Below are 27,634 nucleotides of genomic sequence, written 5' to 3'. Positions count from 1 at the left end.
CGGTTTCCGTCACAACTAGAGAAACACTACTGTAACGCTTGCCGTCATCACATGAACTTTAAAGTAACACTTTTGTGCCATGTATGGACTTCTATGGAATTTTCATGCAGTTTTCTTGGAATTTCATGCCATGACACTTTGTGAAATTGGACATGTTTTATCGAAGGGGATTCAATGGAATACCGCATTGCGATGTTTACCGGAATGAGAACTTGTTTGTGAAAGGGTATTCATGTTTTGTTTGGGGTTTCTTTGGAGGGATGCAATGTGATTCTTGGAGTTTGACTGTGATGTCATGGACTGACATTTTGGGGATGCAGTAGAATGTCATGGCAAGGAATTCCTGGAAATTTCTTGGAATGACATGTCATGGGTTTTTGGGGTGTGGGATGGAGTGTCATGGGATGAGATTCATGGAATGTCAAGCGAAACATTGCATTGCCGTTGACAAGAAACGTCATGAGAATGAAAGAATGATGTTAAACATTGACAAAACATTGCAGCAACGCTGCCACATATTACGTGAATATGAGAGGAATGCTATTACTGCATTTATTCAACATAAGTCCTACAAAAGCATTGCATTTCAATCGCATTGCTCATGAAGAAATGGACAATCACACGAAAGGGTATAAAGAAACCCTCACTTTCGCCTAAACGCTCTCGTGTGCCAAAAAGCACCACTCTGCCCCGTGTGAGGCTCGAACTCACGACCTTCAGATTATGAGACTGACGCACTGCCTAACTGCGCCAACGAGGCCTGTGTTGTGACTAGGGTGAGCGGGGGACCACTAGCTTCTAGATCATCTGCTATTCGGAGTAGCTCCAAAAACGCTGCTCGCCAGTAGCTGCAACGTCAGGATGGCCGAGCGGTCTAAGGCGCTGCGTTCAGGTCGCAGTCTCCCCTGGAGGCGTGGGTTCGAATCCCACTTCTGACAAACCAAACCTTTGGCCGCGGGCTCAAGCTAGAGTCTTTAACCCTCTGGCAAGTTGACCCCGTGATATATTAATGTTGACAAAGCACTGCATTTCGGTTTCCGTCACAACTAGAGAAACACTACTGTAACGCTGGCCGTCATCACATGAACTTTAAAGTAACACTTTTGTGCCATGTATGGACTTCTATGGAATTTTCATGCAGTTTTCTTGGAATTTCATGCCATGACACTTTGTGAAATTGGACATGTTTTATCGAAGGGGATTCAATGGAATACCGCATTGCGATGTTTACCGGAATGAGAACTTGTTTGTGAAAGGGTATTCATGTTTTGTTTGGGGTTTCTTTGGAGGGATGCAATGTGATTCTTGGAGTTTGACTGTGATGTCATGGACTGACATTTTGGGGATGCAGTAGAATGTCATGGCAAGGAATTCCTGGAAATTTCTTGGAATGACATGTCATGGGTTTTTGGGGTGTGGGATGGAGTGTCATGGGATGAGATTCATGGAATGTCAAGCGAAACATTGCATTGCCGTTGACAAGAAACGTCATGAGAATGAAAGAATGATGTTAAACATTGACAAAACATTGCAGCAACGCTGCCACATATTACGTGAATATGAGAGGAATGCTATTACTGCATTTATTCAACATAAGTCCTACAAAAGCATTGCATTTCAATCGCATTGCTCATGAAGAAATGGACAATCACACGAAAGGGTATAAAGAAACCCTCACTTTCGCCTAAACGCTCTCGTGTGCCAAAAAGCACCACTCTGCCCCGTGTGAGGCTCGAACTCACGACCTTCAGATTATGAGACTGACGCGCTGCCTAACTGCGCCAACGAGGCCTGTGTTGTGACTAGGGTGAGCGGGGGACCACTAGCTTCTAGATCATCTGCTATTCGGAGTAGCTCCAAAAACGCTGCTCGCCAGTAGCTGCAACGTCAGGATGTCCGAGCGGTCTAAGGCGCTGCGTTCAGGTCGCAGTCTCCCCTGGAGGCGTGGGTTCGAATCCCACTTCTGACAAACCAAACCTTTGGCCGCGGGCTCAAGCTAGAGTCTTTAACCCTCTGGCAAGTTGACCCCGTGATATATTAATGTTGACAAAGCACTGCATTTCGGTTTCCGTCACAACTAGAGAAACACTACTGTAACGCTGGCCGTCATCACATGAACTTTAAAGTAACACTTTTGTGCCATGTATGGACTTCTATGGAATTTTCATGCAGTTTTCTTGGAATTTCATGCCATGACACTTTGTGAAATTGGACATGTTTTATCGAAGGGGATTCAATGGAATACCGCATTGCGATGTTTACCGGAATGAGAACTTGTTTGTGAAAGGGTATTCATGTTTTGTTTGGGGTTTCTTTGGAGGGATGCAATGTGATTCTTGGAGTTTGACTGTGATGTCATGGACTGACATTTTGGGGATGCAGTAGAATGTCATGGCAAGGAATTCCTGGAAATTTCTTGGAATGACATGTCATGGGTTTTTGGGGTGTGGGATGGAGTGTCATGGGATGAGATTCATGGAATGTCAAGCGAAACATTGCATTGCCGTTGACAAGAAACGTCATGAGAATGAAAGAATGATGTTAAACATTGACAAAACATTGCAGCAACGCTGCCACATATTACGTGAATATGAGAGGAATGCTATTACTGCATTTATTCAACATCAGTCCTACAAAAGCACTGCATTTCAATCGCATTGCTCATGAAGAAATGGACAATCACACGAAAGGGTATAAAGAAACCCTCACTTTCGCCTAAACGCTCTCGTGTGCCAAAAAGCACCACTCTGCCCCGTGTGAGGCTCGAACTCACGACCTTCAGATTATGAGACTGACGCGCTGCCTAACTGCGCCAACGAGGCCTGTGTTGTGACTAGGGTGAGTGGGGGACCACTAGCTTCTAGATCATCTGCCATTTGGAGTAGCTCCAAAAACGCTGCTCGCCAGTAGCTGCAATGTCAGGATGGCCGAGCGGTCTAAGGCGCTGCGTTCAGGTCGCAGTCTCCCCTGGAGGCGTGGGTTCGAATCCCACTTCTGACAAACCAAACCTTTGGCCGCGGGCTCAAGCTAGAGTCTTTAACCCTCTGGCAAGTTGACCCCGTGATATATTAATGTTGACAAAGCACTGCATTTCGGTTTCCGTCACAACTAGAGAAACACTACTGTAACGCTGGCCGTCATCACATGAACTTTAAAGTAACACTTTTGTGCCATGTATGGACTTCTATGGAATTTTCATGCAGTTTTCTTGGAATTTCATGCCATGACACTTTGTGAAATTGGACATGTTTTATCGAAGGGGATTCAATGGAATACCGCATTGCCAGGTTTACCGGAATGAGAACTTGTTTGTGAAAGGGTATTCATGTTTTGTTTGGGGTTTCTTTGGAGGGATGCAATGTGATTCTTGGAGTTTGACTGTGATGTCATGGACTGACATTTTGGGGATGCAGTAGAATGTCATGGCAAGGAATTCCTGGATATTTCTTGGAATTACATGTCATGGGTTTTTGGGGTGTGGGATGGAGTGTCATGGGATGAGATTCATGGAATGTCAAGCGAAACATTGCATTGCCGTTGACAAGAAACGTCATGAGAATGAAAGAATGATGTTAAACATTGACAAAACATTGCAGCAACGCTGCCACATATTACGTGAATATGAGAGGAATGCTATTACTGCATTTATTCAACATAAGTCCTACAAAAGCATTGCATTTCAATCGCATTGCTCATGAAGAAATGGACAATCACACGAAAGGGTATAAAGAAACCCTCACTTTCGCCTAAACGCTCTCGTGTGCCAAAAAGCACCACTCTGCCCCGTGTGAGGCTCGAACTCACGACCTTCAGATTATGAGACTGACGCGCTGCCTAACTGCGCCAACGAGGCCTGTGTTGCGACTAGGGTGAGTGGGGGACCACTAGCTTCTAGATCATCTGCCATTTGGAGTAGCTCCAAAAACGCTGCTCGCCAGTAGCTGCAATGTCAGGATGGCCGAGCGGTCTAAGGCACTGCGTTCAGGTCGCAGTCTCCCCTGGAGGCGTGGGTTCGAATCCCACTTCTGACAAACCAAACCTTTGGCCGCGGGCTCAAGCTAGAGTCTTTAACCCTCTGGCAAGTTGACCCCGTGATATATTAATGTTGACAAAGCACTGCATTTCGGTTTCCGTCACAACTAGAGAAACACTACTATAACGCTGGCCGTCATCACATGAACTTTAAAGTAACACTTTTGTGCCATGTATGGACTTCTATGGAATTTTCATGCAGTTTTCTTGGAATTTCATTCCATGACACTTTGTGAAATTGGACATGTTTTATCGAAGGGGATTCAATGGAATACCGCATTGCGATGTTTACCGGAATGAGAACTTGTTTGTGAAAGGGTATTCATGTTTTGTTTGGGGTTTCTTTGGAGGGATGCAATGTGATTCTTGGAGTTTGACTGTGATGTCATGGACTGACATTTTGGGGATGCAGTAGAATGTCATGGCAAGGAATTCCTGGATATTTCTTGGAATTACATGTCATGGGTTTTTGGGGTGTGGGATGGAGTGTCATGGGATGAGATTCATGGAATGTCAAGCGAAACATTGCATTGCCGTTGACAAGAAACGTCATGAGAATGAAAGAATGATGTTAAACATTGACAAAACATTGCAGCAACGCTGCCACATATTACGTGAATATGAGAGGAATGCTATTACTGCATTTATTCAACATAAGTCCTACAAAAGCATTGCATTTCAATCGCATTGCTCATGAAGAAATGGACAATCACACGAAAGGGTATAAAGAAACCCTCACTTTCGCCTAAACGCTCTCGTGTGCCAAAAAGCACCACTCTGCCCCGTGTGAGGCTCGAACTCACGACCTTCAGATTATGAGACTGACGCGCTGCCTAACTGCGCCAACGAGGCCTGTGTTGCGACTAGGGTGAGTGGGGGACCACTAGCTTCTAGATCATCTGCCATTTGGAGTAGCTCCAAAAACGCTGCTCGCCAGTAGCTGCAATGTCAGGATGGCCGAGCGGTCTAAGGCACTGCGTTCAGGTCGCAGTCTCCCCTGGAGGCGTGGGTTCGAATCCCACTTCTGACAAACCAAACCTTTGGCCGCGGGCTCAAGCTAGAGTCTTTAACCCTCTGGCAAGTTGACCCCGTGATATATTAATGTTGACAAAGCACTGCATTTCGGTTTCCGTCACAACTAGAGAAACACTACTATAACGCTGGCCGTCATCACATGAACTTTAAAGTAACACTTTTGTGCCATGTATGGACTTCTATGGAATTTTCATGCAGTTTTCTTGGAATTTCATTCCATGACACTTTGTGAAATTGGACATGTTTTATCGAAGGGGATTCAATGGAATACCGCATTGCGATGTTTACCGGAATGAGAACTTGTTTGTGAAAGGGTATTCATGTTTTGTTTGGGGTTTCTTTGGAGGGATGCAATGTGATTCTTGGAGTTTGACTGTGATGTCATGGACTGACATTTTGGGGATGCAGTAGAATGTCATGGCAAGGAATTCCTGGATATTTCTTGGAATTACATGTCATGGGTTTTTGGGGTGTGGGATGGAGTGTCATGGGATGAGATTCATGGAATGTCAAGCGAAACATTGCATTGCCGTTGACAAGAAACGTCATGAGAATGAAAGAATGATGTTAAACATTGACAAAACATTGCAGCAACGCTGCCACATATTACGTGAATATGAGAGGAATGCTATTACTGCATTTATTCAACATCAGTCCTACAAAAGCACTGCATTTCAATCGCATTGCTCATGAAGAAATGGACAATCACACGAAAGGGTATAAAGAAACCCTCACTTTCGCCTAAACGCTCTCGTGTGCCAAAAAGCACCACTCTGCCCCGTGTGAGGCTCGAACTCACGACCTTCAGATTATGAGACTGACGCGCTGCCTAACTGCGCCAACGAGGCCTGTGTTGTGACTAGGGTGAGCGGGGGACCACTAGCTTCTAGATCATCTGCCATTCGGAGTAGCTCCAAAAACGCTGCTCGCCAGTAGCTGCAATGTCAGGATGGCCGAGCGGTCTAAGGCGCTGCGTTCAGGTCGCAGTCTCCCCTGGAGGCGTGGGTTCGAATCCCACTTCTGACAAACCAAACCTTTGGCCGCGGGCTCAAGCTAGAGTCTTTAACCCTCTGGCAAGTTGACCCCGTGATATATTAATGTTGACAAAGCACTGCATTTCGGTTTCCGTCACAACTAGAGAAACACTACTGTAACGCTGGCCGTCATCACATGAACTTTAAAGTAACACTTTTGTGCCATGTATGGACTTCTATGGAATTTTCATGCAGTTTTCTTGGAATTTCATGCCATGACACTTTGTGAAATTGGACATGTTTTATCGAAGGGGATTCAATGGAATACCGCATTGCGATGTTTACCGGAATGAGAACTTGTTTGTGAAAGGGTATTCATGTTTTGTTTGGGGTTTCTTTGGAGGGATGCAATGTGATTCTTGGAGTTTGACTGTGATGTCATGGACTGACATTTTGGGGATGCAGTAGAATGTCATGGCAAGGAATTCCTGGAAATTTCTTGGAATGACATGTCATGGGTTTTTGGGGTGTGGGATGGAGTGTCATGGGATGAGATTCATGGAATGTCAAGCGAAACATTGCATTGCCGTTGACAAGAAACGTCATGAGAATGAAAGAATGATGTTAAACATTGACAAAACATTGCAGCAACGCTGCCACATATTACGTGAATATGAGAGGAATGCTATTACTGCATTTATTCAACATAAGTCCTACAAAAGCATTGCATTTCAATCGCATTGCTCATGAAGAAATGGACAATCACACGAAAGGGTATAAAGAAACCCTCACTTTCGCCTAAACGCTCTCGTGTGCCAAAAAGCACCACTCTGCCCCGTGTGAGGCTCGAACTCACGACCTTCAGATTATGAGACTGACGCGCTGCCTAACTGCGCCAACGAGGCCTGTGTTGTGACTAGGGTGAGCGGGGGACCACTAGCTTCTAGATCATCTGCTATTCGGAGTAGCTCCAAAAACGCTGCTTGCCAGTAGCTGCAACGTTAGGATGGCCGAGCGGTCTAAGGCGCTGCGTTCAGGTCGCAGTCTCCCCTGGAGGCGTGGGTTCGAATCCCACTTCTGACAAACCAAACCTTTGGCCGCGGGCTCAAGCTAGAGTCTTTAACCCTCTGGCAAGTTGACCCCGTGATATATTAATGTTGACAAAGCACTGCATTTCGGTTTCCGTCACAACTAGAGAAACACTACTGTAACGCTTGCCGTCATCACATGAACTTTAAAGTAACACTTTTGTGCCATGTATGGACTTCTATGGAATTTTCATGCAGTTTTCTTGGAATTTCATGCCATGACACTTTGTGAAATTGGACATGTTTTATCGAAGGGGATTCAATGGAATACCGCATTGCGATGTTTACCGGAATGAGAACTTGTTTGTGAAAGGGTATTCATGTTTTGTTTGGGGTTTCTTTGGAGGGATGCAATGTGATTCTTGGAGTTTGACTGTGATGTCATGGACTGACATTTTGGGGATGCAGTAGAATGTCATGGCAAGGAATTCCTGGAAATTTCTTGGAATGACATGTCATGGGTTTTTGGGGTGTGGGATGGAGTGTCATGGGATGAGATTCATGGAATGTCAAGCGAAACATTGCATTGCCGTTGACAAGAAACGTCATGAGAATGAAAGAATGATGTTAAACATTGACAAAACATTGCAGCAACGCTGCCACATATTACGTGAATATGAGAGGAATGCTATTACTGCATTTATTCAACATCAGTCTTACAAAAGCACTGCATTTCAATCGCATTGCTCATGAAGAAATGGACAATCACACGAAAGGGTATAAAGAAACCCTCACTTTCGCCTAAACGCTCTCGTGTGCCAAAAAGCACCACTCTGCCCCATGTGAGGCTCGAACTCACGACCTTCAGATTATGAGACTGACGCGCTGCCTAACTGCGCCAACGAGGCCTGTGTTGTGACTAGGGTGAGCGGGGGACCACTAGCTTCTAGATCATCTGCCATTTGGAGTAGCTCCAAAAACGCTGCTCGCCAGTAGCTGCAATGTCAGGATGGCCGAGCGGTCTAAGGCGCTGCGTTCAGGTCGCAGTCTCCCCTGGAGGCGTGGGTTCGAATCCCACTTCTGACAAACCAAACCTTTGGCCGCGGGCTCAAGCTAGAGTCTTTAACCCTCAGGCAAGTTGACCCCGTGATATATTAATGTTGACAAAGCACTGCATTTCGGTTTCCGTCACAACTAGAGAAACACTACTGTAACGCTGGCCGTCATCACATGAACTTTAAAGTAACACTTTTGTGCCATGTATGGACTTCTATGGAATTTTCATGCAGTTTTCTTGGAATTTCATGCCATGACACTTTGTGAAATTGGACATGTTTTATCGAAGGGGATTCAATGGAATACCGCATTGCCATGTTTACCGGAATGAGAACTTGTTTGTGAAAGGGTATTCATGTTTTGTTTGGGGTTTCTTTGGAGGGATGCAATGTGATTCTTGGAGTTTGACTGTGATGTCATGGACTGACATTTTGGGGATGCAGTAGAATGTCATGGCAAGGAATTCCTGGAAATTTCTTGGAATGACATGTCATGGGTTTTTGGGGTGTGGGATGGAGTGTCATGGGATGAGATTCATGGAATGTCAAGCGAAACATTGCATTGCCGTTGACAAGAAACGTCATGAGAATGAAAGAATGATGTTAAACATTGACAAAACATTGCAGCAACGCTGCCACATATTACGTGAATATGAGAGGAATGCTATTACTGCATTTATTCAACATCAGTCCTACAAAAACACTGCATTTCAATCGCATTGCTCATGAAGAAATGGACAATCACACGAAAGGGTATAAAGAAACCCTCACTTTCGCCTAAACGCTCTCGTGTGCCAAAAAGCACCACTCTGCCCCGTGTGAGGCTCGAACTCACGACCTTCAGATTATGAGACTGACGCGCTGCCTAACTGCGCCAACGAGGCCTGTGTTACGACTAGGGTGAGTGAGGGACCACTAGCTTCTAGATCATCTGCCATTTGGAGTAGCTCCAAAAACGCTGCTCGCCAGTAGCTGCAATGTCAGGATGGCCGAGCGGTCTAAGGCGCTGCGTTCAGGTCGCAGTCTCCCCTGGAGGCGTGTGTTCGAATCCCACTTCTGACAAACCAAACCTTTGGCCGCGGGCTCAAGCTAGAGTCTTTAACCCTCTGGCAAGTTGACCCCGTGATATATTAATGTTGACAAAGCACTGCATTTCGGTTTCCGTCACAACTAGAGAAACACTACTGTAACGCTGGCCGTCATCACATGAACTTTAAAGTAACACTTTTGTGCCATGTATGGACTTCTATGGAATTTTCATGCAGTTTTCTTGGAATTTCATTCCATGACACTTTGTGAAATTGGACATGTTTTATCGAAGGGGATTCAATGGAATACCGCATTGCGATGTTTAACGGCATGAGAACTTGTTTGTGAAAGGGTATTCATGTTTTGTGTGGGGTTTCTTTGGAGGGATGCAATGTGATTCTTGGAGTTTGACTGTGATGTCATGGACTGACATTTTGGGGATGCAGTAGAATGTCATGGCAAGGAATTCCTGGATATTTCTTGGAATTACATGTCATGGGTTTTTGGGGTGTGGGATGGAGTGTCATGGGATGAGATTCATGGAATGTCAAGCGAAACATTGCATTGCCGTTGACAAGAAACGTCATGAGAATGAAAGAATGATGTTAAACATTGACAAAACATTGCAGCAACGCTGCCACATATTACGTGAATATGAGAGGAATGCTATTACTGCATTTATTCAACATAAGTCCTACAAAAGCATTGCATTTCAATCGCATTGCTCATGAAGAAATGGACAATCACACGAAAGGGTATAAAGAAACCCTCACTTTCGCCTAAACGCTCTCGTGTGCCAAAAAGCACCACTCTGCCCCGTGTGAGGCTCGAACTCATGACCTTCAGATTATGAGACTGACGCGCTGCCTAACTGCGCCAACGAGGCCTGTGTTGTGACTAGGGTGAGCGGGGGACCACTAGCTTCTAGATCATCTGCTATTCGGAGTAGCTCCAAAAACGCTGCTCGCCAGTAGCTGCAACGTCAGGATGGCCGAGCGGTCTAAGGCGCTGCGTTCAGGTCGCAGTCTCCCCTGGAGGCGTGGGTTCGGATCCCACTTCTGACAAACCAAACCTTTGGCCGCGGGCTCAAGCTAGAGTCTTTAACCCTCTGGCAAGTTGACCCCGTGATATATTAATGTTGACAAAGCACTGCATTTCGGTTTCCGTCACAACTAGAGAAACACTACTGTAACGCTTGCCGTCATCACATGAACTTTAAAGTAACACTTTTGTGCCATGTATGGACTTCTATGGAATTTTCATGCAGTTTTCTTGGAATTTCATGCCATGACACTTTGTGAAATTGGACATGTTTTATCGAAGGGGATTCAATGGAATACCGCATTGCGATGTTTACCGGAATGAGAACTTGTTTGTGAAAGGGTATTCATGTTTTGTTTGGGGTTTCTTTGGAGGGATGCAATGTGATTCTTGGAGTTTGACTGTGATGTCATGGACTGACATTTTGGGGATGCAGTAGAATGTCATGGCAAGGAATTCCTGGAAATTTCTTGGAATGACATGTCATGGGTTTTTGGGGTGTGGGATGGAGTGTCATGGGATGAGATTCATGGAATGTCAAGCGAAACATTGCATTGCCGTTGACAAGAAACGTCATGAGAATGAAAGAATGATGTTAAACATTGACAAAACATTGCAGCAACGCTGCCACATATTACGTGAATATGAGAGGAATGCTATTACTGCATTTATTCAACATCAGTCCTACAAAAGCACTGCATTTCAATCGCATTGCTCATGAAGAAATGGACAATCACACGAAAGGGTATAAAGAAACCCTCACTTTCGCCTAAACGCTCTCGTGTGCCAAAAAGCACCACTCTGCCCCGTGTGAGGCTCGAACTCACGACCTTCAGATTATGAGACTGACGCGCTGCCTAACTGCGCCAACGAGGCCTGTGTTGTGACTAGGGTGAGCGGGGGACCACTAGCTTCTAGATCATCTGCCATTCGGAGTAGCTCCAAAAACGCTGCTCGCCAGTAGCTGCAATGTCAGGATGGCCGAGCGGTCTAAGGCGCTGCGTTCAGGTCGCAGTCTCCCCTGGAGGCGTGGGTTCGAATCCCACTTCTGACAAACCAAACCTTTGGCCGCGGGCTCAAGCTAGAGTCTTTAACCCTCTGGCAAGTTGACCCCGTGATATATTAATGTTGTCAAAGCACTGCATTTCGGTTTCCGTCACAACTAGAGAAACACTACTGTAACGCTGGCCGTCATCACATGAACTTTAAAGTAACACTTTTGTGCCATGTATGGACTTCTATGGAATTTTCATGCAGTTTTCTTGGAATTTCATGCCATGACACTTTGTGAAATTGGACATGTTTTATCGAAGGGGATTCAATGGAATACCGCATTGCGATGTTTACCGGAATGAGAACTTGTTTGTGAAAGGGTATTCATGTTTTGTTTGGGGTTTCTTTGGAGGGATGCAATGTGATTCTTGGAGTTTGACTGTGATGTCATGGACTGACATTTTGGGGATGCAGTAGAATGTCATGGCAAGGAATTCCTGGATATTTCTTGGAATTACATGTCATGGGTTTTTGGGGTGTGGGATGGAGTGTCATGGGATGAGATTCATGGAATGTCAAGCGAAACATTGCATTCCCGTTGACAAGAAACGTCATGAGAATGAAAGAATGATGTTAAACATTGACAAAACATTGCAGCAACGCTGCCACATATTACGTGAATATGAGAGGAATGCTATTACTGCATTTATTCAACATAAGTCCTACAAATGCATTGAATTTCAATCGCATTGCTCATGAAGAAATGGACAATCACACGAAAGGGTATAAAGAAACCCTCACTTTCGCCTAAACGCTCTCGTGTGCCAAAAAGCACCACTCTGCCCCGTGTGAGGCTCGAACTCACGACCTTCAGATTATGAGACTGACGCGCTGCCTAACTGCGCCAACGAGGCCTGTGTTGTGACTAGGGTGAGCGGGGGACCACTAGCTTCTAGATCATCTGCCATTCGGAGTAGCTCCAAAAACGCTGCTCGCCAGTAGCTGGAATGTCAGGATGGCCGAGCGGTCTAAGGCGCTGCGTTCAGGTCGCAGTCTCCCCTGGAGGCGTGGGTTCGAATCCCACTTCTGACAAACCAAACCTTTGGCCGCGGGCTCAAGCTAGAGTCTTTAACCCTCTGGCAAGTTGACCCCGTGATATATTAATGTTGACAAAGCACTGCATTTCGGTTTCCGTCACAACTAGAGAAACACTACTGTAACGCTGGCCGTCATCACATGAACTTTAAAGTAACACTTTTGTGCCATGTATGGACTTCTATGGAATTTTCATGCAGTTTTCTTGGAATTTCATGCCATGACACTTTGTGAAATTGGACATGTTTTATCGAAGGGGATTCAATGGAATACCGCATTGCGATGTTTACCGGAATGAGAACTTGTTTGTGAAAGGGTATTCATGTTTTGTTTGGGGTTTCTTTGGAGGGATGCAATGTGATTCTTGGAGTTTGACTGTGATGTCATGGACTGACATTTTGGGGATGCAGTAGAATGTCATGGCAAGGAATTCCTGGAAATTTCTTGGAATGACATGTCATGGGTTTTTGGGGTGTGGGATGGAGTGTCATGGGATGAGATTCATGGAATGTCAAGCGAAACATTGCATTGCCGTTGACAAGAAACGTCATGAGAATGAAAGAATGATGTTAAACATTGACAAAACATTGCAGCAACGCTGCCACATATTACGTGAATATGAGAGGAATGCTATTACTGCATTTATTCAACATAAGTCCTACAAAAGCATTGCATTTCAATCGCATTGCTCATGAAGAAATGGACAATCACACGAAAGGGTATAAAGAAACCCTCACTTTCGCCTAAACGCTCTCGTGTGCCAAAAAGCACCACTCTGCCCCGTGTGAGGCTCGAACTCACGACCTTCAGATTATGAGACTGACGCGCTGCCTAACTGCGCCAACGAGGCCTGTGTTGTGACTAGGGTGAGCGGGGGACCACTAGCTTCTAGATCATCTGCTATTCGGAGTAGCTCCAAAAACGCTGCTCGCCAGTAGCTGCAACGTTAGGATGGCCGAGCGGTCTAAGGCGCTGCGTTCAGGTCGCAGTCTCCCCTGGAGGCGTGGGTTCGAATCCCACTTCTGACAAACCAAACCTTTGGCCGCGGGCTCAAGCTAGAGTCTTTAACCCTCTGGCAAGTTGACCCCGTGATATATTAATGTTGACAAAGCACTGCATTTCGGTTTCCGTCACAACTAGAGAAACACTACTGTAACGCTTGCCGTCATCACATGAACTTTAAAGTAACACTTTTGTGCCATGTATGGACTTCTATGGAATTTTCATGCAGTTTTCTTGGAATTTCATGCCATGACACTTTGTGAAATTGGACATGTTTTATCGAAGGGGATTCAATGGAATACCGCATTGCGATGTTTACCGGAATGAGAACTTGTTTGTGAAAGGGTATTCATGTTTTGTTTGGGGTTTCTTTGGAGGGATGCAATGTGATTCTTGGAGTTTGACTGTGATGTCATGGACTGACATTTTGGGGATGCAGTAGAATGTCATGGCAAGGAATTCCTGGAAATTTCTTGGAATGACATGTCATGGGTTTTTGGGGTGTGGGATGGAGTGTCATGGGATGAGATTCATGGAATGTCAAGCGAAACATTGCATTGCCGTTGACAAGAAACGTCATGAGAATGAAAGAATGATGTTAAACATTGACAAAACATTGCAGCAACGCTGCCACATATTACGTGAATATGAGAGGAATGCTATTACTGCATTTATTCAACATCAGTCTTACAAAAGCACTGCATTTCAATCGCATTGCTCATGAAGAAATGGACAATCACACGAAAGGGTATAAAGAAACCCTCACTTTCGCCTAAACGCTCTCGTGTGCCAAAAAGCACCACTCTGCCCCATGTGAGGCTCGAACTCACGACCTTCAGATTATGAGACTGACGCGCTGCCTAACTGCGCCAACGAGGCCTGTGTTGTGACTAGGGTGAGCGGGGGACCACTAGCTTCTAGATCATCTGCCATTTGGAGTAGCTCCAAAAACGCTGCTCGCCAGTAGCTGCAATGTCAGGATGGCCGAGCGGTCTAAGGCGCTGCGTTCAGGTCGCAGTTTCCCCTGGAGGCGTGGGTTCGAATCCCACTTCTGACAAACCAAACCTTTGGCCGCGGGCTCAAGCTAGAGTCTTTAACCCTCAGGCAAGTTGACCCCGTGATATATTAATGTTGACAAAGCACTGCATTTCGGTTTCCGTCACAACTAGAGAAACACTACTGTAACGCTGGCCGTCATCACATGAACTTTAAAGTAACACTTTTGTGCCATGTATGGACTTCTATGGAATTTTCATGCAGTTTTCTTGGAATTTCATGCCATGACACTTTGTGAAATTGGACATGTTTTATCGAAGGGGATTCAATGGAATACCGCATTGCCATGTTTACCGGAATGAGAACTTGTTTGTGAAAGGGTATTCATGTTTTGTTTGGGGTTTCTTTGGAGGGATGCAATGTGATTCTTGGAGTTTGACTGTGATGTCATGGACTGACATTTTGGGGATGCAGTAGAATGTCATGGCAAGGAATTCCTGGAAATTTCATGGAATGACATGTCATGGGTTTTTGGGGTGTGGGATGGAGTGTCATGGGATGAGATTCATGGAATGTCAAGCGAAACATTGCATTGCCGTTGACAAGAAACGTCATGAGAATGAAAGAATGATGTTAAACATTGACAAAACATTGCAGCAACGCTGCCACATATTACGTGAATATGAGAGGAATGCTATTACTGCATTTATTCAACATCAGTCCTACAAAAGCACTGCATTTCAATCGCATTGCTCATGAAGAAATGGACAATCACACGAAAGGGTATAAAGAAACCCTCACTTTCGCCTAAACGCTCTCGTGTGCCAAAAAGCACCACTCTGCCCCGTGTGAGGCTCGAACTCACGACCTTCAGATTATGAGACTGACGCGCTGCCTAACTGCGCCAACGAGGCCTGTGTTACGACTAGGGTGAGTGAGGGACCACTAGCTTCTAGATCATCTGCCATTTGGAGTAGCTCCAAAAACGCTGCTCGCCAGTAGCTGCAATGTCAGGATGGCCGAGCGGTCTAAGGCGCTGCGTTCAGGTCGCAGTCTCCCCTGGAGGCGTGTGTTCGAATCCCACTTCTGACAAACCAAACCTTTGGCCGCGGGCTCAAGCTAGAGTCTTTAACCCTCTGGCAAGTTGACCCCGTGATATATTAATGTTGACAAAGCACTGCATTTCGGTTTCCGTCACAACTAGAGAAACACTACTGTAACGCTGGCCGTCATCACATGAACTTTAAAGTAACACTTTTGTGCCATGTATGGACTTCTATGGAATTTTCATGCAGTTTTCTTGGAATTTCATTCCATGACACTTTGTGAAATTGGACATGTTTTATCGAAGGGGATTCAATGGAATACCGCATTGCGATGTTTAACGGCATGAGAACTTGTTTGTGAAAGGGTATTCATGTTTTGTGTGGGGTTTCTTTGGAGGGATGCAATGTGATTCTTGGAGTTTGACTGTGATGTCATGGACTGACATTTTGGGGATGCAGTAGAATGTCATGGCAAGGAATTCCTGGATATTTCTTGGAATTACATGTCATGGGTTTTTGGGGTGTGGGATGGAGTGTCATGGGATGAGATTCATGGAATGTCAAGCGAAACATTGCATTGCCGTTGACAAGAAACGTCATGAGAATGAAAGAATGATGTTAAACATTGACAAAACATTGCAGCAACGCTGCCACATATTACGTGAATATGAGAGGAATGCTATTACTGCATTTATTCAACATAAGTCCTACAAAAGCATTGCATTTCAATCGCATTGCTCATGAAGAAATGGACAATCACACGAAAGGGTATAAAGAAACCCTCACTTTCGCCTAAACGCTCTCGTGTGCCAAAAAGCACCACTCTGCCCCGTGTGAGGCTCGAACTCACGACCTTCAGATTATGAGACTGACGCGCTGCCTAACTGCGCCAACGAGGCCTGTGTTGTGACTAGGGTGAGCGGGGGACCACTAGCTTCTAGATCATCTGCTATTCGGAGTAGCTCCAAAAACGCTGCTCGCCAGTAGCTGCAACGTCAGGATGGCCGAGCGGTCTAAGGCGCTGCGTTCAGGTCGCAGTCTCCCCTGGAGGCGTGGGTTCGGATCCCACTTCTGACAAACCAAACCTTTGGCCGCGGGCTCAAGCTAGAGTCTTTAACCCTCTGGCAAGTTGACCCCGTGATATATTAATGTTGACAAAGCACTGCATTTCGGTTTCCGTCACAACTAGAGAAACACTACTGTAACGCTTGCCGTCATCACATGAACTTTAAAGTAACACTTTTGTGCCATGTATGGACTTCTATGGAATTTTCATGCAGTTTTCTTGGAATTTCATGCCATGACACTTTGTGAAATTGGACATGTTTTATCGAAGGGGATTCAATGGAATACCGCATTGCGATGTTTACCGGAATGAGAACTTGTTTGTGAAAGGGTATTCATGTTTTGTTTGGGGTTTCTTTGGAGGGATGCAATGTGATTCTTGGAGTTTGACTGTGATGTCATGGACTGACATTTTGGGGATGCAGTAGAATGTCATGGCAAGGAATTCCTGGAAATTTCTTGGAATGACATGTCATGGGTTTTTGGGGTGTGGGATGGAGTGTCATGGGATGAGATTCATGGAATGTCAAGCGAAACATTGCATTGCCGTTGACAAGAAACGTCATGAGAATGAAAGAATGATGTTAAACATTGACAAAACATTGCAGCAACGCTGCCACATATTACGTGAATATGAGAGGAATGCTATTACTGCATTTATTCAACATCAGTCCTACAAAAGCACTGCATTTCAATCGCATTGCTCATGAAGAAATGGACAATCACACGAAAGGGTATAAAGAAACCCTCACTTTCGCCTAAACGCTCTCGTGTGCCAAAAAGCACCACTCTGCCCCGTGTGAGGCTCGAACTCACGACCTTCAGATTATGAGACTGACGCGCTGCCTAACTGCGCCAACGAGGCCTGTGTTGTGACTAGGGTGAGCGGGGGACCACTAGCTTCTAGATCATCTGCCATTCGGAGTAGCTCCAAAAACGCTGCTCGCCAGTAGCTGCAATGTCAGGATGGCCGAGCGGTCTAAGGCGCTGCGTTCAGGTCGCAGTCTCCCCTGGAGGCGTGGGTTCGAATCCCACTTCTGACAAACCAAACCTTTGGCCGCGGGCTCAAGCTAGAGTCTTTAACCCTCTGGCAAGTTGACCCCGTGATATATTAATGTTGTCAAAGCACTGCATTTCGGTTTCCGTCACAACTAGAGAAACACTACTGTAACGCTGGCCGTCATCACATGAACTTTAAAGTAACACTTTTGTGCCATGTATGGACTTCTATGGAATTTTCATGCAGTTTTCTTGGAATTTCATGCCATGACACTTTGTGAAATTGGACATGTTTTATCGAAGGGGATTCAATGGAATACCGCATTGCGATGTTTACCGGAATGAGAACTTGTTTGTGAAAGGGTATTCATGTTTTGTTTGGGGTTTCTTTGGAGGGATGCAATGTGATTCTTGGAGTTTGACTGTGATGTCATGGACTGACATTTTGGGGATGCAGTAGAATGTCATGGCAAGGAATTCCTGGATATTTCTTGGAATTACATGTCATGGGTTTTTGGGGTGTGGGATGGAGTGTCATGGGATGAGATTCATGGAATGTCAAGCGAAACATTGCATTCCCGTTGACAAGAAACGTCATGAGAATGAAAGAATGATGTTAAACATTGACAAAACATTGCAGCAACGCTGCCACATATTACGTGAATATGAGAGGAATGCTATTACTGCATTTATTCAACATAAGTCCTACAAATGCATTGAATTTCAATCGCATTGCTCATGAAGAAATGGACAATCACACGAAAGGGTATAAAGAAACCCTCACTTTCGCCTAAACGCTCTCGTGTGCCAAAAAGCACCACTCTGCCCCGTGTGAGGCTCGAACTCACGACCTTCAGATTATGAGACTGACGCGCTGCCTAACTGCGCCAACGAGGCCTGTGTTGTGACTAGGGTGAGCGGGGGACCACTAGCTTCTAGATCATCTGCCATTCGGAGTAGCTCCAAAAACGCTGCTCGCCAGTAGCTGGAATGTCAGGATGGCCGAGCGGTCTAAGGCGCTGCGTTCAGGTCGCAGTCTCCCCTGGAGGCGTGGGTTCGAATCCCACTTCTGACAAACCAAACCTTTGGCCGCGGGCTCAAGCTAGAGTCTTTAACCCTCTGGCAAGTTGACCCCGTGATATATTAATGTTGACAAAGCACTGCATTTCGGTTTCCGTCACAACTAGAGAAACACTACTGTAACGCTGGCCGTCATCACATGAACTTTAAAGTAACACTTTTGTGCCATGTATGGACTTCTATGGAATTTTCATGCAGTTTTCTTGGAATTTCATGCCATGACACTTTGTGAAATTGGACATGTTTTATCGAAGGGGATTCAATGGAATACCGCATTGCGATGTTTACCGGAATGAGAACTTGTTTGTGAAAGGGTATTCATGTTTTGTTTGGGGTTTCTTTGGAGGGATGCAATGTGATTCTTGGAGTTTGACTGTGATGTCATGGACTGACATTTTGGGGATGCAGTAGAATGTCATGGCAAGGAATTCCTGGAAATTTCTTGGAATGACATGTCATGGGTTTTTGGGGTGTGGGATGGAGTGTCATGGGATGAGATTCATGGAATGTCAAGCGAAACATTGCATTGCCGTTGACAAGAAACGTCATGAGAATGAAAGAATGATGTTAAACATTGACAAAACATTGCAGCAACGCTGCCACATATTACGTGAATATGAGAGGAATGCTATTACTGCATTTATTCAACATCAGTCCTACAAAAGCACTGCATTTCAATCGCATTGCTCATGAAGAAATGGACAATCACACGAAAGGGTATAAAGAAACCCTCACTTTCGCCTAAACGCTCTCGTGTGCCAAAAAGCACCACTCTGCCCCATGTGAGGCTCGAACTCACGACCTTCAGATTATGAGACTGACGCGCTGCCTAACTGCGCCAACGAGGCCTGTGTTGTGACTAGGGTGAGCGGGGGACCACTAGCTTCTAGATCATCTGCCATTTGGAGTAGCTCCAAAAACGCTGCTCGCCAGTAGCTGCAATGTCAGGATGGCCGAGCGGTCTAAGGCGCTGCGTTCAGGTCGCAGTCTCCCCTGGAGGCGTGGGTTCGAATCCCACTTCTGACAAACCAAACCTTTGGCCGCGGGCTCAAGCTAGAGTCTTTAACCCTCAGGCAAGTTGACCCCGTGATATATTAATGTTGACAAAGCACTGCATTTCGGTTTCCGTCACAACTAGAGAAACACTACTGTAACGCTGGCCGTCATCACATGAACTTTAAAGTAACACTTTTGTGCCATGTATGGACTTCTATGGAATTTTCATGCAGTTTTCTTGGAATTTCATGCCATGACACTTTGTGAAATTGGACATGTTTTATCGAAGGGGATTCAATGGAATACCGCATTGCCATGTTTACCGGAATGAGAACTTGTTTGTGAAAGGGTATTCATGTTTTGTTTGGGGTTTCTTTGGAGGGATGCAATGTGATTCTTGGAGTTTGACTGTGATGTCATGGACTGACATTTTGGGGATGCAGTAGAATGTCATGGCAAGGAATTCCTGGAAATTTCTTGGAATGACATGTCATGGGTTTTTGGGGTGTGGGATGGAGTGTCATGGGATGAGATTCATGGAATGTCAAGCGAAACATTGCATTGCCGTTGACAAGAAACGTCATGAGAATGAAAGAATGATGTTAAACATTGACAAAACATTGCAGCAACGCTGCCACATATTACGTGAATATGAGAGGAATGCTATTACTGCATTTATTCAACATCAGTCCTACAAAAGCACTGCATTTCAATCGCATTGCTCATGAAGAAATGGACAATCACACGAAAGGGTATAAAGAAACCCTCACTTTCGCCTAAACGCTCTCGTGTGCCAAAAAGCACCACTCTGCCCCGTGTGAGGCTCGAACTCACGACCTTCAGATTATGAGACTGACGCGCTGCCTAACTGCGCCAACGAGGCCTGTGTTGTGACTAGGGTGAGCGGGGGACCACTAGCTTCTAGATCATCTGCCATTCGGAGTAGCTCCAAAAACGCTGCTCGCCAGTAGCTGCAATGTCAGGATGGCCGAGCGGTCTAAGGCGCTGCGTTCAGGTCGCAGTCTCCCCTGGAGGCGTGGGTTCGAATCCCACTTCTGACAAACCAAACCTTTGGCCGCGGGCTCAAGCTAGAGTCTTTAACCCTCTGGCAAGTTGACCCCGTGATATATTAATGTTGTCAAAGCACTGCATTTCGGTTTCCGTCACAACTAGAGAAACACTACTGTAACGCTGGCCGTCATCACATGAACTTTAAAGTAACACTTTTGTGCCATGTATGGACTTCTATGGAATTTTCATGCAGTTTTCTTGGAATTTCATGCCATGACACTTTGTGAAATTGGACATGTTTTATCGAAGGGGATTCAATGGAATACCGCATTGCGATGTTTACCGGAATGAGAACTTGTTTGTGAAAGGGTATTCATGTTTTGTTTGGGGTTTCTTTGGAGGGATGCAATGTGATTCTTGGAGTTTGACTGTGATGTCATGGACTGACATTTTGGGGATGCAGTAGAATGTCATGGCAAGGAATTCCTGGATATTTCTTGGAATTACATGTCATGGGTTTTTGGGGTGTGGGATGGAGTGTCATGGGATGAGATTCATGGAATGTCAAGCGAAACATTGCATTCCCGTTGACAAGAAACGTCATGAGAATGAAAGAATGATGTTAAACATTGACAAAACATTGCAGCAACGCTGCCACATATTACGTGAATATGAGAGGAATGCTATTACTGCATTTATTCAACATAAGTCCTACAAATGCATTGAATTTCAATCGCATTGCTCATGAAGAAATGGACAATCACACGAAAGGGTATAAAGAAACCCTCACTTTCGCCTAAACGCTCTCGTGTGCCAAAAAGCACCACTCTGCCCCGTGTGAGGCTCGAACTCACGACCTTCAGATTATGAGACTGACGCGCTGCCTAACTGCGCCAACGAGGCCTGTGTTGTGACTAGGGTGAGCGGGGGACCACTAGCTTCTAGATCATCTGCCATTCGGAGTAGCTCCAAAAACGCTGCTCGCCAGTAGCTGGAATGTCAGGATGGCCGAGCGGTCTAAGGCGCTGCGTTCAGGTCGCAGTCTCCCCTGGAGGCGTGGGTTCGAATCCCACTTCTGACAAACCAAACCTTTGGCCGCGGGCTCAAGCTAGAGTCTTTAACCCTCTGGCAAGTTGACCCCGTGATATATTAATGTTGACAAAGCACTGCATTTCGGTTTCCGTCACAACTAGAGAAACACTACTGTAACGCTGGCCGTCATCACATGAACTTTAAAGTAACACTTTTGTGCCATGTATGGACTTCTATGGAATTTTCATGCAGTTTTCTTGGAATTTCATGCCATGACACTTTGTGAAATTGGACATGTTTTATCGAAGGGGATTCAATGGAATACCGCATTGCGATGTTTACCGGAATGAGAACTTGTTTGTGAAAGGGTATTCATGTTTTGTTTGGGGTTTCTTTGGAGGGATGCAATGTGATTCTTGGAGTTTGACTGTGATGTCATGGACTGACATTTTGGGGATGCAGTAGAATGTCATGGCAAGGAATTCCTGGAAATTTCTTGGAATGACATGTCATGGGTTTTTGGGGTGTGGGATGGAGTGTCATGGGATGAGATTCATGGAATGTCAAGCGAAACATTGCATTGCCGTTGACAAGAAACGTCATGAGAATGAAAGAATGATGTTAAACATTGACAAAACATTGCAGCAACGCTGCCACATATTACGTGAATATGAGAGGAATGCTATTACTGCATTTATTCAACATCAGTCCTACAAAAGCACTGCATTTCAATCGCATTGCTCATGAAGAAATGGACAATCACACGAAAGGGTATAAAGAAACCCTCACTTTCGCCTAAACGCTCTCGTGTGCCAAAAAGCACCACTCTGCCCCATGTGAGGCTCGAACTCACGACCTTCAGATTATGAGACTGACGCGCTGCCTAACTGCGCCAACGAGGCCTGTGTTGTGACTAGGGTGAGCGGGGGACCACTAGCTTCTAGATCATCTGCCATTTGGAGTAGCTCCAAAAACGCTGCTCGCCAGTAGCTGCAATGTCAGGATGGCCGAGCGGTCTAAGGCGCTGCGTTCAGGTCGCAGTCTCCCCTGGAGGCGTGGGTTCGAATCCCACTTCTGACAAACCAAACCTTTGGCCGCGGGCTCAAGCTAGAGTCTTTAACCCTCAGGCAAGTTGACCCCGTGATATATTAATGTTGACAAAGCACTGCATTTCGGTTTCCGTCACAACTAGAGAAACACTACTGTAACGCTGGCCGTCATCACATGAACTTTAAAGTAACACTTTTGTGCCATGTATGGACTTCTATGGAATTTTCATGCAGTTTTCTTGGAATTTCATGCCATGACACTTTGTGAAATTGGACATGTTTTATCGAAGGGGATTCAATGGAATACCGCATTGCCATGTTTACCGGAATGAGAACTTGTTTGTGAAAGGGTATTCATGTTTTGTTTGGGGTTTCTTTGGAGGGATGCAATGTGATTCTTGGAGTTTGACTGTGATGTCATGGACTGACATTTTGGGGATGCAGTAGAATGTCATGGCAAGGAATTCCTGGAAATTTCTTGGAATGACATGTCATGGGTTTTTGGGGTGTGGGATGGAGTGTCATGGGATGAGATTCATGGAATGTCAAGCGAAACATTGCATTGCCGTTGACAAGAAACGTCATGAGAATGAAAGAATGATGTTAAACATTGACAAAACATTGCAGCAACGCTGCCACATATTACGTGAATATGAGAGGAATGCTATTACTGCATTTATTCAACATCAGTCCTACAAAAGCACTGCATTTCAATCGCATTGCTCATGAAGAAATGGACAATCACACGAAAGGGTATAAAGAAACCCTCACTTTCGCCTAAACGCTCTCGTGTGCCAAAAAGCACCACTCTGCCCCGTGTGAGGCTCGAACTCACGACCTTCAGATTATGAGACTGACGCGCTGCCTAACTGCGCCAACGAGGCCTGTGTTACGACTAGGGTGAGTGGGGGACCACTAGCTTCTAGATCATCTGCCATTTGGAGTAGCTCCAAAAACGCTGCTCGCCAGTAGCTGCAATGTCAGGATGGCCGAGCGGTCTAAGGCGCTGCGTTCAGGTCGCAGTCTCCCCTGGAGGCGTGTGTTCGAATCCCACTTCTGACAAACCAAACCTTTGGCCGCGGGCTCAAGCTAGAGTCTTTAACCCTCTGGCAAGTTGACCCCGTGATATATTAATGTTGACAAAGCACTGCATTTCGGTTTCCGTCACAACTAGAGAAACACTACTGTAACGCTGGCCGTCATCACATGAACTTTAAAGTAACACTTTTGTGCCATGTATGGACTTCTATGGAATTTTCATGCAGTTTTCTTGGAATTTCATTCCATGACACTTTGTGAAATTGGACATGTTTTATCGAAGGGGATTCAATGGAATACCGCATTGCGATGTTTAACGGCATGAGAACTTGTTTGTGAAAGGGTATTCATGTTTTGTGTGGGGTTTCTTTGGAGGGATGCAATGTGATTCTTGGAGTTTGACTGTGATGTCATGGACTGACATTTTGGGGATGCAGTAGAATGTCATGGCAAGGAATTCCTGGATATTTCTTGGAATTACATGTCATGGGTTTTTGGGGTGTGGGATGGAGTGTCATGGGATGAGATTCATGGAATGTCAAGCGAAACATTGCATTGCCGTTGACAAGAAACGTCATGAGAATGAAAGAATGATGTTAAACATTGACAAAACATTGCAGCAACGCTGCCACATATTACGTGAATATGAGAGGAATGCTATTACTGCATTTATTCAACATAAGTCCTACAAAAGCATTGCATTTCAATCGCATTGCTCATGAAGAAATGGACAATCACACGAAAGGGTATAAAGAAACCCTCACTTTCGCCTAAACGCTCTCGTGTGCCAAAAAGCACCACTCTGCCCCGTGTGAGGCTCGAACTCACGACCTTCAGATTATGAGACTGACGCGCTGCCTAACTGCGCCAACGAGGCCTGTGTTGTGACTAGGGTGAGCGGGGGACCACTAGCTTCTAGATCATCTGCTATTCGGAGTAGCTCCAAAAACGCTGCTCGCCAGTAGCTGCAACGTCAGGATGGCCGAGCGGTCTAAGGCGCTGCGTTCAGGTCGCAGTCTTCCCTAGAGGCGTGGGTTCGAATCCCACTTCTGACAAACCAAACCTTTGGCCGCGGGCTCAAGCTAGAGTCTTTAACCCTCTGGCAAGTTGACCCCGTGATATATTAATGTTGACAAAGCACTGCATTTCGGTTTCCGTCACAACTAGAGAAACACTACTGTAACGCTGGCCGTCATCACATGAACTTTAAAGTAACACTTTTGTGCCATGTATGGACTTCTATGGAATTTTCATGCAGTTTTGGGTTTTGGGTTTTTGGGGTGTGGGATGGAGTGTCATGGGATGAGATTCATGGAATGTCAAGCGAAACATTGCATTGCCGTTGACAAGAAACGTCATGAGAATGAAAGAATGATGTTAAACATTGACAAAACATTGCAGCAACGCTGCCACATATTACGTGAATATGAGAGGAATGCTATTACTGCATTTATTCAACATAAGTCCTACAAAAGCATTGCATTTCAATCGCATTGCTCATGAAGAAATGGACAATCACACGAAAGGGTATAAAGAAACCCTCACTTTCGCCTAAACGCTCTCGTGTGCCAAAAAGCACCACTCTGCCCCGTGTGAGGCTCGAACTCACGACCTTCAGATTGACCTTCAGTCGCAGTCTCCCCTGGAGGCGTGGGTTCGAATCCCACTTCTGACAAACCAAACCTTTGGCCGCGGGCTCAAGCTAGAGTCTTTAACCCTCTGGCAAGTTGACCCCGTGATATATTAATGTTGACAAAGCACTGCATTTCGGTTTCCGTCACAACTAGAGAAACACTACTGTAACGCTTGCCGTCATCACATGAACTTTAAAGTAACACTTTTGTGCCATGTATGGACTTCTATGGAATTTTCATGCAGTTTTCTTGGAATTTCATGCCATGACACTTTGTGAAATTGGACATGTTTTATCGAAGGGGATTCAATGGAATACCGCATTGCGATGTTTACCGGAATGAGAACTTGTTTGTGAAAGGGTATTCATGTTTTGTTTGGGGTTTCTTTGGAGGGATGCAATGTGATTCTTGGAGTTTGACTGTGATGTCATGGACTGACATTTTGGGGATGCAGTAGAATGTCATGGCAAGGAATTCCTGGAAATTTCTTGGAATGACATGTCATGGGTTTTTGGGGTGTGGGATGGAGTGTCATGGGATGAGATTCATGGAATGTCAAGCGAAACATTGCATTGCCGTTGACAAGAAACGTCATGCGAATGAAAGAATGATGTTAAACATTGACAAAACATTGCAGCAACGCTGCCACATATTACGTGAATATGAGAGGAATGCTATTACTGCATTTATTCAACATAAGTCCTACAAAAGCATTGCATTTCAATCGCATTGCTCATGAAGAAATGGACAATCACACGAAAGGGTATAAAGAAACCCTCACTTTCGCCTAAACGCTCTCGTGTGCCAAAAAGCACCACTCTGCCCCGTGTGAGGCTCGAACTCACGACCTTCAGATTATGAGACTGACGCGCTGCCTAACTGCGCCAACGAGGCCTGTGTTGTGACTAGGGTGAGCGGGGAACCACTAGCTTCTAGATCATCTGCTATTCGGAGTAGCTCCAAAAACGCTGCTCGCCAGTAGCTGCAACGTCAGGATGGCCGAGCGGTCTAAGGCGCTGCGTTCAGGTCGCAGTCTCCCCTGGAGGCGTGGGTTCGAATCCCACTTCTGACAAACCAAACCTTTGGCCGCGGGCTCAAGCTAGAGTCTTTAACCCTCTGGCAAGTTGACCCCGTGATATATTAATGTTGACAAAGCACTGCATTTCGGTTTCCGTCACAACTAGAGAAACACTACTGTAACGCTGGCCGTCATCACATGAACTTTAAAGTAACACTTTTGTGCCATGTATGGACTTCTATGGAATTTTCATGCAGTTTTCTTGGAATTTCATGCCATGACACTTTGTGAAATTGGACATGTTTTATCGAAGGGGATTCAATGGAATACCGCATTGCGATGTTTACCGGAATGAGAACTTGTTTGTGAAAGGGTATTCATGTTTTGTTTGGGGTTTCTTTGGAGGGATGCAATGTGATTCTTGGAGTTTGACTGTGATGTCATGGACTGACATTTTGGGGATGCAGTAGAATGTCATGGCAAGGAATTCCTGGAAATTTCTTGGAATGACATGTCATGGGTTTTTGGGGTGTGGGATGGAGTGTCATGGGATGAGATTCATGGAATGTCAAGCGAAACATTGCATTGCCGTTGACAAGAAACGTCATGAGAATGAAAGAATGATGTTAAACATTGACAAAACATTGCAGCAACGCTGCCACATATTACGTGAATATGAGAGGAATGCTATTACTGCATTTATTCAACATAAGTCCTACAAAAGCATTGCATTTCAATCGCATTGCTCATGAAGAAATGGACAATCACACGAAAGGGTATAAAGAAACCCTCACTTTCGCCTAAACGCTCTCGTGTGCCAAAAAGCACCACTCTGCCCCGTGTGAGGCTCGAACTCACGACCTTCAGATTATGAGACTGACGCGCTGCCTAACTGCGCCAACGAGGCCTGTGTTGTGACTAGGGTGAGCGGGGGACCACTAGCTTCTAGATCATCTGCTATTCGGAGTAGCTCCAAAAACGCTGCTCGCCAGTAGCTGCAACGTCAGGATGTCCGAGCGGTCTAAGGCGCTGCGTTCAGGTCGCAGTCTCCCCTGGAGGCGTGGGTTCGAATCCCACTTCTGACAAACCAAACCTTTGGCCGCGGGCTCAAGCTAGAGTCTTTAACCCTCTGGCAAGTTGACCCCGTGATATATTAATGTTGACAAAGCACTGCATTTCGGTTTCCGTCACAACTAGAGAAACACTACTGTAACGCTGGCCGTCATCACATGAACTTTAAAGTAACACTTTTGTGCCATGTATGGACTTCTATGGAATTTTCATGCAGTTTTCTTGGAATTTCATGCCATGACACTTTGTGAAATTGGACATGTTTTATCGAAGGGGATTCAATGGAATACCGCATTGCGATGTTTACCGGAATGA

This window comes from Gobio gobio (genome assembly GCF_949357685.1).
Source record: "Gobio gobio genome assembly, chromosome: 5".
NCBI classification, from domain to species: Eukaryota; Metazoa; Chordata; class Actinopteri; order Cypriniformes; family Gobionidae; genus Gobio; species Gobio gobio.
Note: the sequence above shows the minus strand (reverse complement) of the source record.